General features: G+C 50.8%; 1 long non-coding RNA gene across 2 annotated transcripts; it reads right to left on the bottom strand.

Annotated features, from left to right (window-relative positions):
- Positions 1-1,141: 1,141 nt before the first annotated feature.
- LOC115280196 lies at positions 1,142-15,236 on the bottom strand. Of its 2 annotated transcripts, none has more exons than XR_003903704.1 (6): positions 15,058-15,236; positions 11,493-11,783; positions 10,925-11,044; positions 9,521-9,781; positions 8,084-8,160; positions 1,142-2,077 (listed from the first exon to the last, which is right to left on the bottom strand). It is a non-coding gene; the product is annotated as an uncharacterized LOC115280196 (long non-coding RNA). The 2 variants fall into 2 exon arrangements; XR_003903705.1 differs by lacking the exon at positions 1,142-2,077 and adding an exon at positions 4,795-7,649.
- Between the last annotated feature and the right edge of the window lie 19 nt (positions 15,237-15,255).

Consider the following 15,255-nt stretch of genomic DNA (forward strand, 5'->3'; position numbering starts at 1 on the left):
GTCTGCCTTTTCCAGCACCTCGTTCTCCAGCAGCCACTTGCTCACCTAGAAATCACAGCTGCCTGTCACTCAGCCACTCAGGACAGCAGGCACTGCCAAGGCAAGCCCCAAACCCCAACATACCCCAAGCCAGGGCCCACCCCACTCACGTCATTCACCTGTTCTCAGCTCCAGGTCAGCAGGTCCAGAGTCTGCTCCTGGACACCGCACCTCCTCATCCATGAGCTGGGCAGCCACCTCGCTATCCAGTTTCTCCACCAGCATCTCCCCTCATCGGGGAAAGTCAAAGGACACCTGGCCCAGCTTTTCGCCCATGCCAAACTGCACAAGCTGGAAGGAGCTGGGGGTGAGCCTGGCTCAACCCCACGATGCAGAGCCACATCACTGGGGTCGCTGCCCTCTACCAGAGCACAGGCCCTCTGGGTGACCTTCCTCAAGTCATCCTGGGCCCCTGTGGTAATTCCCCTGCTCAGACACCCTGCCCACCAGCATCGTGCACAGGTGATCAAAGCACTAGGTGTAGCCAAGCCCCTTGCCCAGGGGGATGACTGACACCTGTAAGACACAGGCAAGGCATGGTGCCCTGGTCACCCCCGAAGCAAAGCTCCTGCACCACCCAGGTCCCACCCCAGACCAACTCACCCGACTGTGACTGTTGGTCCCAAGGGTATGGGAGGAGAGGAGACTCTAGGCCCCTCACAGGATTAGGCAGGTCTCAGTGGGGTCACCCTAAAGATTAACATGGAAACAACGTCTATCTTATCCATCCCGAGGAAGCTCTAGAAGAGCCAGGTCCAAGGCTTAGAGGTGAGACACCTCTCGGGCGTCAGTGGCTGGCGTCCAGCCTCTCCCTCCTCTCGGCTACCCATCCCCAAGGAAGCTTTTGGACCAAATTCTGGAAGAATTCTTCGAAAAGTAAAAGTGCTGCCACGGTGAAATGCACTGTGCCCACACGACCACAGGCCACACAAAGCCAAGCAGGTGAGGTGAACACCCAGGCCTGAGGGACGAGAGACCCACCTTCAGCACAGGACCCACAGCACAGCCAGCCTCCTGGCAGGCCATGATCGCCTTCTCGCTGGGCCGCAGGACCTGCGTGTTCTCCTCAAGGACTACACGTCAAATTTCCAGGCCTGTGAGAGGCAGAGGACAAAGGGACATCTGGGAAGTGGGCGCCAAATCCCCACCCTTCACTCAGGGAACACTGGGGCCTGGTCAGAGCCCCTTCTCAGCAAATGCAGGCTCGCAGCCTCCACACACACGGCTCTGGCCCAGACTGCTTCAGGAGGCCCGCTTTCAGCCAACGTGATTGGCTCTGCTCTGCGACTCATGAAGGGACACGGGAAGCACGGAGACAAGGAGTGGCTCCCGTGCCTCCTACGCCCTGGCTTGCAGGCAGTCAGCAGCACAGCAAAGGCACGAATGGCCCCAGAAGCTACCCAACACTCCACGCTTTCCCATACACATCATGCTCCACAGAGAAGATAAAAACAAAGCGGTGCTGCCAGCCTGCCGCCCGTCCTCACAGCTGTGGGGCCGACCACGCGGCCGGGGCAGCACCGGCTCCCTGGACACCGCCCTCATCTCCGGCCCTGCGAAGGCACCCCAGAGACCCTTACCCACGGACTGCAGTTGATGACTGGGCAGACATCACCCGCACTGAACTGCGCACACCAGCAGCACCTTCAGAGGGCTGTCCTTGCGCTTCCGTGAGGGAGCTTTTCTGGAACCCCCTCCTCTGGTCTGCAATCAGCACCCAGACCAGGGCCTGGTCCACTGCCCTGCAGGCCACACCTCTCTGAGATCTCAAATTAGCTCTAGATGGAGCATGAAGGCTGCTGGCAGATTCCCAAGGGCCAGTTTTGGGTTTGGAAAACCGTCCGTGGATCCAATGCACAGAAGTACAGATGAGGCCCCAGGACGAGGCTGCGCAGGATCAGAGCCAGAAGGGCCCCCCACCTCTCCAAGGGCTGCCCAGCTTACCTCGGATGACCTTCTGCTTGAAGCACGTCTCCTGAACCCAAGGACTCAGGTGGCAACCAGGGCGACTTCCTGGCAGACACAGGAACACCAGCACCTGCCCAGGGAAGGAGCAATCGCGGTCACGGGGGCCCAGGACTGTGTATTTCAGAAGCTCCATGACAGGGACCGCAGACAGACTCGGGAGCAGCTTCATCAGTCACCACTGTCGGGGGCCAGTTTTCTGGTTAAGCAACTTACTGAGGTGTAACTGATTCCACATTAAACCCGCCCATCTTCAGGGTGTACGGCGAGGACTTCCAGTCAGTTTATCAGGTCGTAGGGCTCCTGCCCATTTCAGATACTTCCATCAGCTGCAGAAGATGCCCTGTGCCTGATGTGGCCGATTCCAGGGCCCACCCTGGCCAACCACTCGTGTGTTTTCTGTCTCCCTGGGTCCGTCTCATGTAAGTGGAATCACACAGTACATGGCCTTTTGTGTCTGGCTGCTTTCACTTGGCATAATATTTAGAGGTTCATCCCTATTGTAACCTGTATCAGTATTTCTTTTTCATAAAAAAATATGTATTATACAAATACACCTTTTTTTTATCCGTTCATGCACTGAAGGACAAGTGCGGTGCTCCTACCTTCCGGTTGCCGTGAGGAACACTGCTGTGAACATTCACGTACGAGTCTTGTGTGGACATGCCTTCACTTCACCCGCGCGTGCAGCTGCCGGGTCACGTGAAACCCTGTGTCTTACTTTCTGAAGAGCCTCCGGCCTCGCTTAGGGGCCCTGCACCTCCATACCTGTGCCACCTCTCCCGGTGTTTCATAGCCATCCTGTGGGTGGGAAGTGCTGCCTCATTTGATTTGCATTTTCCTAATGAATCAGGACACTCAGCATTTTTTCATGCGCTTTTCAGTCACTTACCTTCTCTGGAAAAATGTCTTTTCTAATCACCTGTCCATTTTTAGATGGGGTTATAAGTTCTGGGTTCTAGACCCTTATCAGACGCATGATTTCCAAGTATTTTCTTCCGTTCTCTACACTTGTCTTTTTATTCACTCAATACTGTCCTTTGATACACAAAAGATTTAAATTTTCATTAAGTCTGATGCATTTTTTCACGTGCTACTTATGCTTCTGGTGTCATATTTAAGGAACCACTGCCAAGTCTAGAGTCGTGAGTATCTGGGCTCCCATGTTTTCTTCTAATACCTTTATAGTTTTAGCTCTTTTATTTTTAATATTTTATTTTTTCGATACAGAGAGAGACACAGCATGAGAGGGGGAGGGAGAGAGGGAGACATAGAATCGGAAGCAGGCCCCAGGCTCCAAGCTGTCAGCACAGAGCCCGACGCGGGGCTCAAACCCACGTTTGACCTGAGCTCATGACCTGAGCTGAAGCTGGAGCCACCCAGGTGCCCCTAGTGTTAGCTCTTAAATTCAGGTCTTTTCCCCATTTTGAGCTAACTTTTACACATAGTGCAAGGGTCCAGTTTCATTCTTTTGTATGTGCATATCCCATGGTCCAGCATGTTTTTCTGAAGAGACTATCCTTCCCCCATTGAACGGTCTTCACAACCTTGAGAGAAATCAACTAAGCATAGATGTACAGACCGTGTCTGTGCTTGTGACTTTTCCTCTGTAGGTCAATGCCATGTCACTGAGCTTTGTGGCAAGTTCTAAAATAGGGACATATAAGAGTCCTCTAACCGGACCTCCTTTTATGAAACTGTTCTGGCTATGTGGGTACCTTGGAGTTCATATGAATTTTATTTATTTATTATTAGTTTTTTAAGTAGGCTCCATACCCAGTGCAGAGCCCAACACAGGGCTTGAACTCACGACCCAGAAATCAAGACCTGGGCTGAGATCAAGAGTCAGGCACTTAACCAAGTGAGCCACCCAGGTGCCCCTCCATGTGATCTTTAAGACCAGCTCTTCTGGGGCATCTGGGTGGTTCAGTCAGTTAAGCATCCAACTTTGGCTCTGGTCATGATCTCACGGACCGTGGGTTTGAGTCCCACATTGGGCTCTGTGCTGACAGCTCAGGGCCTGGAGCCTGCTTCATTCTGCATCTCCTTCTCTCTCTCTGCCCCTCCTCACTTGTACTCTCCTTCTCTCTCAAAAGTTGATAACCATTAAAAAAATAAAATTAAAATAAATAAATAAAAAGACCAGCTCTTCTATGTCCGGCTTTTAATAACTATACAACTACTCTCTTGGACATCTCCTTCCCTCCACCTTCACCTGGTTATTGTCATGAATTACAGCTTTCTGATACCCATCAACAGAATTGTAATTATTGTTGTATGCATTTTTTACCAGTACCAGTGTTATTTCTTCATGTGGCTTCAAGTTACTGGCTAGCGCCCTTTCACTTCAGCCTGGAAGACTTTCTTTAGCATTTCTTGTAGGGTAGGTCTAAACATAATGAATTGCCTTCACTTTTCAGTATCTGGGAATGTCTTAATTTCCCCTTCTCTCTTGAAGGGCAGTTTTGCCAGACATAGAATTCTTTGTTGACGGTTTTTTTCTTTTAGCACCTGTAACACGTCCCCCACTGCCTTCTTCCGAGTTCATAATGAGAAACCAGTTATCAAGTCTCACTGAAGATCCTTTGTACACTGCATTCTTTCTCTCTTGCTGGTTGTAAGAATCTCTCTTTGGCTTTAACAGATTATAATGAGTCTCTGGATGGATCTTAGAGTTTATCCCTCCTTCAAATTCACTGAACATCTTGGGAACATAGATTCATGTCTTTTATTCAATTTGCAAAGTTCTGACCCATCATTTCTTCATATATTCTCACATTTGTTCCCTCCTCTCCCCCTGGAATGCCATAATATGCATGTTATAGTGTCCATCTGGCCCTAAGTTCTGTGCATTCTTCAGTCGTCTTTCTTTCTGCTCCTCAGACTAGGGAATGCCATTAGGCCTATCTCCAAGAAGACTTTTTTTCTTCTGCTGTTCACATCTGCTACTGAGCCCTCTGGTGAACTTTTCCTTTCAGTCATAGTACTTTTCTGCTCTAGAATTTCTATTTGGTTACTTCTTATAATTTCTATTTCCTTACTAATATTCTCTTTGTTGAGACACACAGTTCCCTGGTCCCCTTTGCCTCTATGGGCCTACACCTTTAAAACAGCTGACATTAAGTATTTTTCTAGTAACCCTAATGTCTGTGCTCCCTTGCTGACAGTTTCTGTCCATTTCATTTTCCTGTGAATGAACCACACTTACTGTTTCTTTGCATACTTTGTAATTTTTGTTGAGTCATTAGCTAAGTTTTTAAATGCTCTTTTTCCATTCACTTTCATTACTACATTACAGTGCAAAGAATGAGCAAAAACAGTAAAAGAGAACTTTACATGTCAGGTTCCCAAGGAACATCCAGGTTAAAAAGCCTGGATCTCCCACACAGGGGCCTGCACACACGTGGAGAGGAAGGCTCAACAATAAGAACCACGGAGCAACATAGTTTGTGCTTATTTTTGTGGCTTTTGAAAATGTACCACCAGTCCTTTTACTCCAAGAATTCCCATGTCCCCTTCTGTGTGTGAGGACAGAGAGGCCACGCTCTGTCCCCGCGATGTCGACATTCACAAAAGCTGGGTCTGCCTCTCAGATCCATGAGACCAGGGAGGAGGGCAGTTCGATCAGGCAGCGGCCACAAGACCCCTGTGTGGCTGAGGCCAGCGAGCCCTCGGCCACCCCGCTGAGTCACCCGTGCTGAAGGGCAGCCTCTAATGTAAATCTGGGAAGACTAGAGTCTGGGAAGCGTATTCAAGTTTCTTAACTTTGGTGTGTAAATGGACATGGGAGTCACGGGGAGAAAGAACAGAAAGCACATTCTTTGCAGGAAACAGACCAGCCTGGACAGGTGAGAACGCCTCACTCATCACCCTGCAGCCACCAAACACACACTCCCCTGTGTGACCTGACCCAGCCCTCGGCCAGCAGCGGGCAGAGCACAGGGAGATGGCAGACAGCGGCACCACGGTGGGAGGGGCAAGGCTCACGGCAGAATGCTCCGGGGGTGGCAGGGGCAGCGGCCCGAGGCTCATCACAGTAATCACAGTGATCACTAGCCCTCCCAAGGGCTGCTCAGGAGGGGATGACTAGAGAGAAAGCCCCACGGAAAACCCTAAACTCCCAGGGCTTACCACCCTGGTAGGGAAACAAGTTTCGTAGTACAGGACCTTGGGTTCTAATTACAAAGGAAACAGAAAAGCAAGGGAAGCCCCCAGGTTGGGAGCTCTAGCCCAAGACCGTACAATGCAGCACAACTACTGATGGTAGGGGTCTGTGCTCACACACTAGGGAGGTCTCTGCAGCAAAAACTTACCGAGCCGAAACTGTACAAAACTAGAACTTCAGATGGGTACAAACCAGCTCTGGGGCTATTCATCTCTGAGGTCTTGGATGTCTCTCAACAAAGTTCCAAAGACAAAGGTGGGCACCTGCCAGGACTGGACAGTACAGCCAGAAGCCACCCACCAATCACAGGTGACACGCCGAGGCAGCAACACCGGCCTGGCCAACAGGCCCCCATGAAGCCCAAAGTGAGCGGCATGAGCCTCCGTGCCGAGGCGTCCTTAGGAAGGCCCCGCCCAGCTTCAGTGGGCAGGGGTGGACTTTGAAGACAGAGGATCTGCCCTTGATGCCAAGGGCCCTAACAAAGAAAGAGACATACAGCGAGCCAGAGCAGGGTCATCAGGAGCCACTCTGCTGACCCACAAGGACAGCCTGGGACTCGGGGCACCGTCCCTGCTGTACCGGTGCCTCACACTCAGTTATCTGACTGGACCCAGGGAGCAACGACAGAAGTATCCCAAAGGTCAGGTACAATTAGCTTTTTTTTTTTAAGTTTATTTATCTGTTTAGAGAAAGAGACAGAGGGCCCAGGAGCTAGAATGGTCAAGGGCAGACAGGGCTGCAGAGAACAGGGGAGCCCAACAGAGAAAGTGGTGGTGTTCCCACCCTCTTTCCCCCAAATGTTCTCTTCCATTAGCCCCTCGATGTATCAGGACAGAGTAATAATCTAATTAGAATCACCGTTGGATATGAAGTATAACAAAAGCTTTTGGAAATGCCTTGGCCTGTGCAGAAAGAGTCTAACACAGTAAGCCTAACAAGTTATCCTCACAAGCTCTTACAGCTGACTGAGTCTGGGACCTGAGTTTGGGGGAGGGTCTCCCCTGCTCCTGATAAGAGGGGCTCCCTATGCCTAAACTGTCTGTGCAAACATAACAGTGTTTTTGTGTGGGTTTGCTGCACACCTGCCTTCCACCTGGGAGGCTGGAATTCTGGTACATACTGGGCAGAGTGCCACAGGACCAGCCCCCACTGGAAACCGTGGTCAACCGCACGCCCGCATGTCGTCACAGCTCGATGCCAGGCAAGTCGGCACCTCCTCACGGAAGCTGCAGCCAGCCCCCCTGGACCAGAGTCTCCCCTCCACAGATTCTGCTGTGTCTGTCACCGGTCATGGTCATGGGTACAGCTACACATGGGGTCCTGGGAGTCCTAATGAATAACCAAATCCAGGGTACTCTGGGCAGCCCCAAAATGAAGATGGAAGCTTGCCACGCGACCACTGAAAGTGTCCAGGTCGGAACACTGCCATCACCATGCAGACGTTGCACCAATCTCGAATCACTCTGAGGAAAAGTCGGAACTGCAGGAAGGAGAGAGAGTTTGGTACATGGGGTGGGCTCAGCACCCGTGAGATTCTGGGTCAGAGAGGGCAGCAGGAGAGAAGCTCAGAGAGGAAGGAGCAAGTCTCCAACCACGCCATCCTGCAGGCACCAAGGCCTACGCTGGGAGAGGTGGGGGGGCGCCCTCGCCTCCCTGGTCCACCTCCCCTCTCCTTTCTCACCGCCACATCCCCACTAACCCTTCCTGCTGGTTGGGAGGGGCCCTGGGGGGCCTCTGTGGATCTAACATAGCTTTCTCCATTACATCTGCCTGAGAGCAGCCTTCCTAAAAACAGAACCCAGGGATTCTCACCCAGAGTTTACAGAAACAGAAGGCTGGAGGAGGGTCCCGTGAGACCTGCCAGCACCAACGGCACAGGCCTGCTCTTGGGGGCTGTCAGCAGTGTCCACTCACCATCCATCTCCAAGAGCGTCTGGTTCAGTGCTCTCTCCTGCTTGCTCTGGCTTCCCAAGTGCCCCTGGCCTCGCTTCCTGCCAAATGCATCAATAACATCAAAGAATAAGACACAAGGAGCGTTTCTTCAAGCCACTGCAAACATGTCATGAACCTGAAACAGGAATCCACACAGAGAGTCTACTTTGTTACTGGTGTGAGAACAAAACGGAGCGTCTGTTAACCCAAGTGTCTCCTCTGGACCCCAACCCTCATCTCAACATCGGTGGCACGCTCTGTGCTCACCGCCAGGGCCCGCACAAAGACTACGGCGGTCTGACTCAAGGCTAGGCACCCCCGACCCTTGCTGGCCCAACACCAACGAACATTTCCAGAACTCTGAGCTGTTCACAGCAACAAAAGGCACACTGGCCTCCCCTGCAGTCACTTGGCAAGAGGCTCCCCCAGTGCCAGGAGGACCTGTGAGCACGGCACCTCCCACCCGCTAGTCCCCAGGCTCAGTGAGCTGAAGAAAGCAAGGGCTCCTGTGAGGGTCCGTGTCCTAAGCACGGTCTACACTAGGTGCTCTTAGCCTGGTCCACATATCTCGGGAAAGACTGAAGAGTCTGTAACTCCATTTCCTTTAAGATGCAAATCCTTCTGGGAAAAGGACCCCCATTTTGTCAGGCCCTCAAAGGGTCGGTGACAGAAAGAGGTACTCGCACAAAGACGTGGCGGCCGGAATCATGACGCTGTCTTCTCTGTACAACCCTGGCCCACACCCACTCCTCTCCTCTGTCCAGAGCAGGGTCAGTGGCTCACCATCAGGCAGCCGTATCTGACCCCAAACCGGGCATGCAAGCTGCACTTGCTGTTTTACCTTTACAGAAACTGAAAAAAACAGGGGGGAAAAAAAGGATTGTTTTCTTCAAAAACTAAGTTGAAAGTTTGAAAAATAAGGCAATAAAGGTGAACAGCTAAAAAAAAGTCAAATTGAGTAGGAAAGAAAACTAATAATAAAAATACAGAAGGTTCTACATTCAGACTGCTTTGCTTCTAAGTTGTCAGTTCATTTAGAGAAACAAAACTATAGATAACATGTGGCTTATGCAGGATGTTTAACAAAGGTTCTGATCATTGGAACCAAACTAGAAGGATGGACTGGCCTTTAATGAAAAACCAACAGAGAACATATGCTTGAGCTTCAAGTAACACAAACACACTTCTGCTGCGTCTGGATGCTCCTATAATCGCACAGCCTCACAGTTCAAAAAAGTAAACTCGCGGGGGTTTCGATCAGTTAAGAGGATCTTCACCATTTTGCCCTGGCAAATGCTACTTCCCGTGATTAACAAAATACTCAATCTCTAGAAAAGGCTCAGTTATCCTGTGTCAATCATGGTGACCTCTGACTTGACTCAGAGCTCAGAGCATTATCAAGGTTTCTGAAATCAATACCTTTGAAATCTTGGCTCCTACGTCGTGACACTCCTGGGGATTCTTCAGGAAATTCACTCTATAATCTCCAACTTGGCCTCTTCACAACCAGCTACATCGGCAAACTGCACGTCGACACTGCTCTTCAAGACCCTGGCAGTGTCTCCCCAGCACTGAAGAGGCCCCTCCTGGCCCGCCATGCCCAGCCCCCGCTGGGCCCCTGCTCACAGCACAGAGGACGATGCCCATTAGGAGCAGGGTGGACACCAGGCATCGAAAGACCTAGAAGATCGAGGAAAACCATTCATTGGTTCCCTTGGGAGAAAGGCTGTGAGGAGCAGACTGATGCTATATAAGGGATCAGTTTTCTTTCAGAGACATGTCAGAGCCTGGACGCAGTGTCTGGTCTTCCCCAATCCCACACACGTCTGTCCGCCCCATTTCACCTGGAACTGGAGTGGGAGAACGACCCCTGGCAGACCCAGCACGGCCTCCTCACAGCTGAGCCCTACACAGCCTATTACACTATTTTCTTAAACTTTTTTCAAGGTTTATTCCTTTTTCAGAGACAGAAAGAGACAGAGCGTGAGTAAGGGAGAGAGACAGAGATACAGAATCAGAAGCAGGCTCCAGGTTCTAGGCTGTCAGCATAAAGCCCAAGGCAGGGCTCAAACTCACAGCTGCGAGATCATGGCCTGAGCTCAAGTCAGACGCTCAACCAAATGAGCCATATTATACTATTTTTAAAAGGCTGCCTACCTAAACATTTCCCTAGTCAATTCTTTCCTCCATAAAAACAATTTTGTTTCCATATATGGCAAATTAGCAGATGCCTATAATATGCTCAAAGGAAGCACACTCCAAGACTGGTAAAAAAATTTTAAGTTTTTATTTATCTTGAGAGAGACAAAGAGAGAGAGCTGGGGAGGGGGCGGAGGAGCAGAGAGAGAGCGAGCGAGAGAGAGGGGATCCCAAGCAGGCTCCATACTGTCAGCACAGAGCCTGACATGGGGCTCAAGCCCACAATCCACCAGATCATGACCTGAGCCAAAATCAAGAGTCAAGCACTTAACCAACTGAGCCAGCCAGGCACCCTCCAAAACTGATTAAACACTGAACTTTTCTGTGCTCAGAACCACAGGCCCCAGACGGGAGCCTCCGACACTCACCCATTCCTGAGTTTGAGGCTCACATTGGGCTCTGTGCTGACAGCTCAGAGCCTGGAGCCTGATTTGGATTCTGTGTCTCCTGTGCTCCCTGCCCCTCCCCTGCTCATGCTCTGTCTCTCTCTGTCTCTCAATAATAAATAAACACTAAAATAATTTTTTTAATGTTAAAATAAAATTTAATAAATAAATAAATAAATAAAATCTATCACCCACGTGGGTGGCTCAGTCCATTAAAATGTCAAATTGACCCTTGTACCTTTTCTTGGAGTTGCTGCTTCTTCTGTCTCTGTTTCTTCTAAAGAATTTCTCAAACCCTCAGGGACAAAGTGACAAATGCACTTTAAAAGCACAGGACACACTCACATAAGCTACCACACTGTAAGACAAGGAAAGAGAGTATGAGAGAAATCAGTTTTCTGCCCTGACTTCTTGCTTGATGCAATCAACTTGCACGTACACGCCTCACAGGGTCCCCAAAGGGACACTGAGCACAGCCCTGCAATCTGCTATGTGGGGCGGACACCCTCCAAGCTAACTGGAGTCTTCACACCATCTCTGCTGTGCTTCCCACACATGAGGCTCAGCCTGGCTGTCAGTCGGGTAGGTAGAAACAAAGGTTTGCTCTCATGCATCCCAAAGGATTCACCTAGAAACTTCCTTCGAAAAGAGTTTCTCTTTCACTGTCCAGTGAAAACCATACAGACGGGCTGCAGTGCCCCAGAAACGGGAAGACGGAAGTAAGGCTCAATATGGAAACTAGAAAAGGGAGGAGGCCCAGGGCATCCTGAGCCAACACCCACCCTGTCCCCTGGTCCTCCACTCACTTGGTTCTTGTAATGTTATGCCAATGACAGTAGGAGAAAGATGGGTTCCTTTGGGTGGTTTTGAACAGAAGCCACTGAGAAAATAACGTCAGTCTTGCCCAAAGAGCCAGCTGCCAAAAGCAGATCCCCTGGAGGCCCTGAAAGGAGAGATGAGCTCCTTCTGCCAACTGACGAGCCGTTTCCTCATCGTAGCGTCACAGGTGGTAAGGGCCCGGATGTGCCGCCTTCACTTCTCCGCTTGCACGTCCCATTACAACAGGATTCACACAGGATAAATAGGAACGAAATTCACTGCAGAAACACATCAATAATCCTTACAGCTCTTGCTGCCAATGCCCCCACCCCCACGCCCACCAATCCCCTAACCATTTCTTGCCTGAGACAATTCTGGTCACTGAAACTGTTACAGCCTCAAGAACAAACGTGATTCTAAGATTAAGTCACACAAAATTTTAAAACCAAAGGATATCTTTGATCAACCAAGGGTAAGTATTTTTGTGAGGCCAAAGAAAGCAAGTGCTTTTCCAGATCCTGTGTTTTCTTCAGCCCTCAAAAAAGAAAATGCTAGTTTTCACCATAAGCTAACAATATTTAACATCAGTTAAGGACAAGGTCAAAAACGACTTAGATTTTTCACTATTATAGGTCAAAAGCCATTAGAACAAAAACAAGCACAAGAAAAGCCACCAAATTAAGACGACAAAATCTAAGCACAGTCAGAACCCAGTATTGATTATATTCCAAAAAAATCCCAACATAAGCAAAGATATGGGTCATCCCCAATATTTTATTATAATGAAAACAGATGTACAGGTGACAACACCCATGTTATTTCAACCACGCTGTCCCTCATGGCGAAGCAGGCTAGTGCCCGGGGTAAATTCATTGCCCAATGATTTTTAACTTGCTAATATGCCAAACTATTCAAAGATCCCTATCAAATGCCAAAGTGGACTCAGAAGTCAGGTAAGCCTTAAGAAAGACATGAAAACCAGGGAGAAACTCAAACGGGAAAGCTCCGAAAGGAGATGCGGCCACGCAGGGCGCAGAGGCCATAAGGACTTCCCCACCGTGCATGCAGCGCCTGCTGCAGCGAGCCCCCCGCACACAAGGACCAGAGCCTGATGCGGAAGGAATCCTGAGACCATGAAGACATCACACAGGCATGTCACTGCAACATGCATCTAGACAAAAGAGCACAGAAGGTCGTGCACCTGCTGGGGCAGGTGCTCCTCTGTCCCTCCTCCCATCCTCGCCACCTGCCCTGAGAAAGCAGGTGCTACCATGCCCCCTGCAGAGCTGGAAAAGTTCAGAGCGGTAAGTGAGGGCCTGAAGACATCTGGGAGCTGGAGGTGTACGAGGAGAAGCCAAGCCTCCACCCCAAAGGGGGCAGAGCTGGTGGCCTACAGCCTTAGAGGTGCTAAGCACTGCGCTTCAAGCCTCCGAAACTTGATAAGACAGCCAATTACTTTATTTCAATTCATGACTTAATCTTCTTCTGATATGAGTTAGGGAACCACATTAGGTCAGAGGCAGTTCTCGGAGACAGTCTGTTACTGGTGTTTGGTTTAGATGAGCATATGCAATGCCAAGATGAGAGGCTGGGCACAGCAAGACCCCTCAACAGGCGAAGTGCCACTGCTCTTTCTTTCCAGTCAGGTCATCGATCAGGTCACCCTGGTGTCTCAGACTCACACAGACACAAACCCACCAGGCGCTGGCTACTCAATCTGCTGGCGAACTCCAGCTCGACAGCTAACCTCCTTCAGTGCTCAACTATCCCACCTACAATACGGGCTTTATCCCTCTCTGTTCCCTTCTCTTCGTTTTCTGCTCCTCTTGTTTTACTTTCCTTCCCTGCATAGCTCATGTAACCGCCCAATACACCACAACTTGTTTGCTGTCTCGTTCTCCTCCTTGCATGCCAGGGTGGTGTGGCAAGTCCACTGAGTGAGAAAATAACTGCACAGAAGCCTCCAGAACATAAGCTTCCCCTGATGAGTGTTAACTGCTAGCGTACATCTTTTAACGCTAAAGCAGATTGCGATTGCCTCTCCAGTGTTTGCATGCCACCCTCCCCCCACAGCCTACAAAGCAAAGGAGAGCAGCCCGTGGGACAGAGCCCTGCCCTGTCCTGTTCACCAAGATGTCGCCAGCCTGACTCTCGGCAGATGAACGACTCAGTCTGGGGGAAAACCTCAAAGATCATCCAACTTTCTTCATAACTAAAACCGCTGAGGCCATGAAAGTGCAGGGACTCACGACACACCTGTGCCATCCCAGTCGCCTGCTGACTTCCACACATGTTAACCAGAACACCGCTCTGCAATGCTGAGATGCCACAGGCTCTGCTTTCCTCAGTATTTCTAGAAACATAGCTGACTTGTACTATCTCCAAGACGAATAGGGATGAAAGAGAACACTTCATTCCTAAAGACAAGGCAGAAGATAAATCCATGGAATCCTTCTCCCTCCTTCACTACTATCTAGAAATCAAGATACCTTTCTTGGACCAAAAATCAGAAACTCCACAGTTGTGCATTAGAAAAAATTAAGCCAATGTGATCACTGCACCCTGGGAGGTATCCGTCAATACAGAAACAGAACCACCTTAAAATATGGAATCCTAGGGGTCACCTAGGTGGCTCAGTCGATTAAGCGTCCCACTTCGGCTCAGGTCATGATCTCGAGGTTCATGGGTTCCATCCCTGCGACCTGACAGCTTGGAGCCCGCTTCAAATTCTGTGCCTCCTTTTCTCTCTGCCCCAGCCCCAGTCGCACTCTGTCTCTCAAAAATGAATAAATAAATCTAAAAATATATATGGAATCCTATTTCATAGTATCTAACCCGAGGGAAGGGCTACAACACAGAAGTATTTAAAAGTGAAGGCACTGGAGCAAGCTGGCCCTGCACTGCAAGCTGAGGACCCTGACCAGTTTGTTTTTACATTTTCTCTTCTCTAGAGAGGGTTACTTTCCTGCAGGAAGGGTTGAAGACTTAAATGAGAGAATTCGCGTAAAGCCCTCAGCACGGAAGCCTTGAAGCAGTATTCGCTGTTATAAGAGTGGCAAAATTGCGCTCGAACATGAGAAACACCGACAGCTGGCAAAACTCTTTCACGTGCAATACCACATCTGGTTCAGAGAGCAACTCCCTGAGGCCCATCGAACATGACCTCTAGGCCCAGGTGGAAACGGGCTCGCAGTCGAAGCAAGGTGCCGAAGACACTGCAAGTTTGCACTGAATGGAGAGGGGACCAAGGAAGCAAGAAGGGAGCCAGCACTGCGCAGGGCCTGGGAGGCAACGGGAAATTCAGAGGCGGCAGGAAGCCTCGAGGAGAAAAGCCGGGACGCAGAGGGCAAGGGACGTCCACCTCGGCCGCGGGGACCCGGCTAGCGCCCCGGAGTCCCCCGGCCGGGGATGGTGTGGCCGCCGCAGCCAAGCCCCGCGAGTCTGCTCCCCCGGACCCCACCCCGCGACAGCCGGCGCACCCGGATGGCGTCACCACGGCGTCGAGCGGACCCTTCGCCTCCCGCAACCTGCGAGCACACCCTCCCCGCTCACCTGCCGGGCTGTTCCGAGGGCTCTCACGCCTGCCCTGACTGTCCTGCCGCCTCCGGAGCCACCGCCCTGTCTCCGCAGCACTGCCAGCGGCCCAGCCACCGCCCTCGAGCCGCGGGGGCGCGCGCACGCGCAGAACCGCTACAAACAAGTTAAAGAAGCGCCACACGCCGGTTCCGTCCCCGTCGGCGCTGGAGGCCT

Source organism: Suricata suricatta, chromosome 16, assembly GCF_006229205.1.
Source record: "Suricata suricatta isolate VVHF042 chromosome 16, meerkat_22Aug2017_6uvM2_HiC, whole genome shotgun sequence".
Lineage (NCBI taxonomy): Eukaryota > Metazoa > Chordata > Mammalia > Carnivora > Herpestidae > Suricata > Suricata suricatta.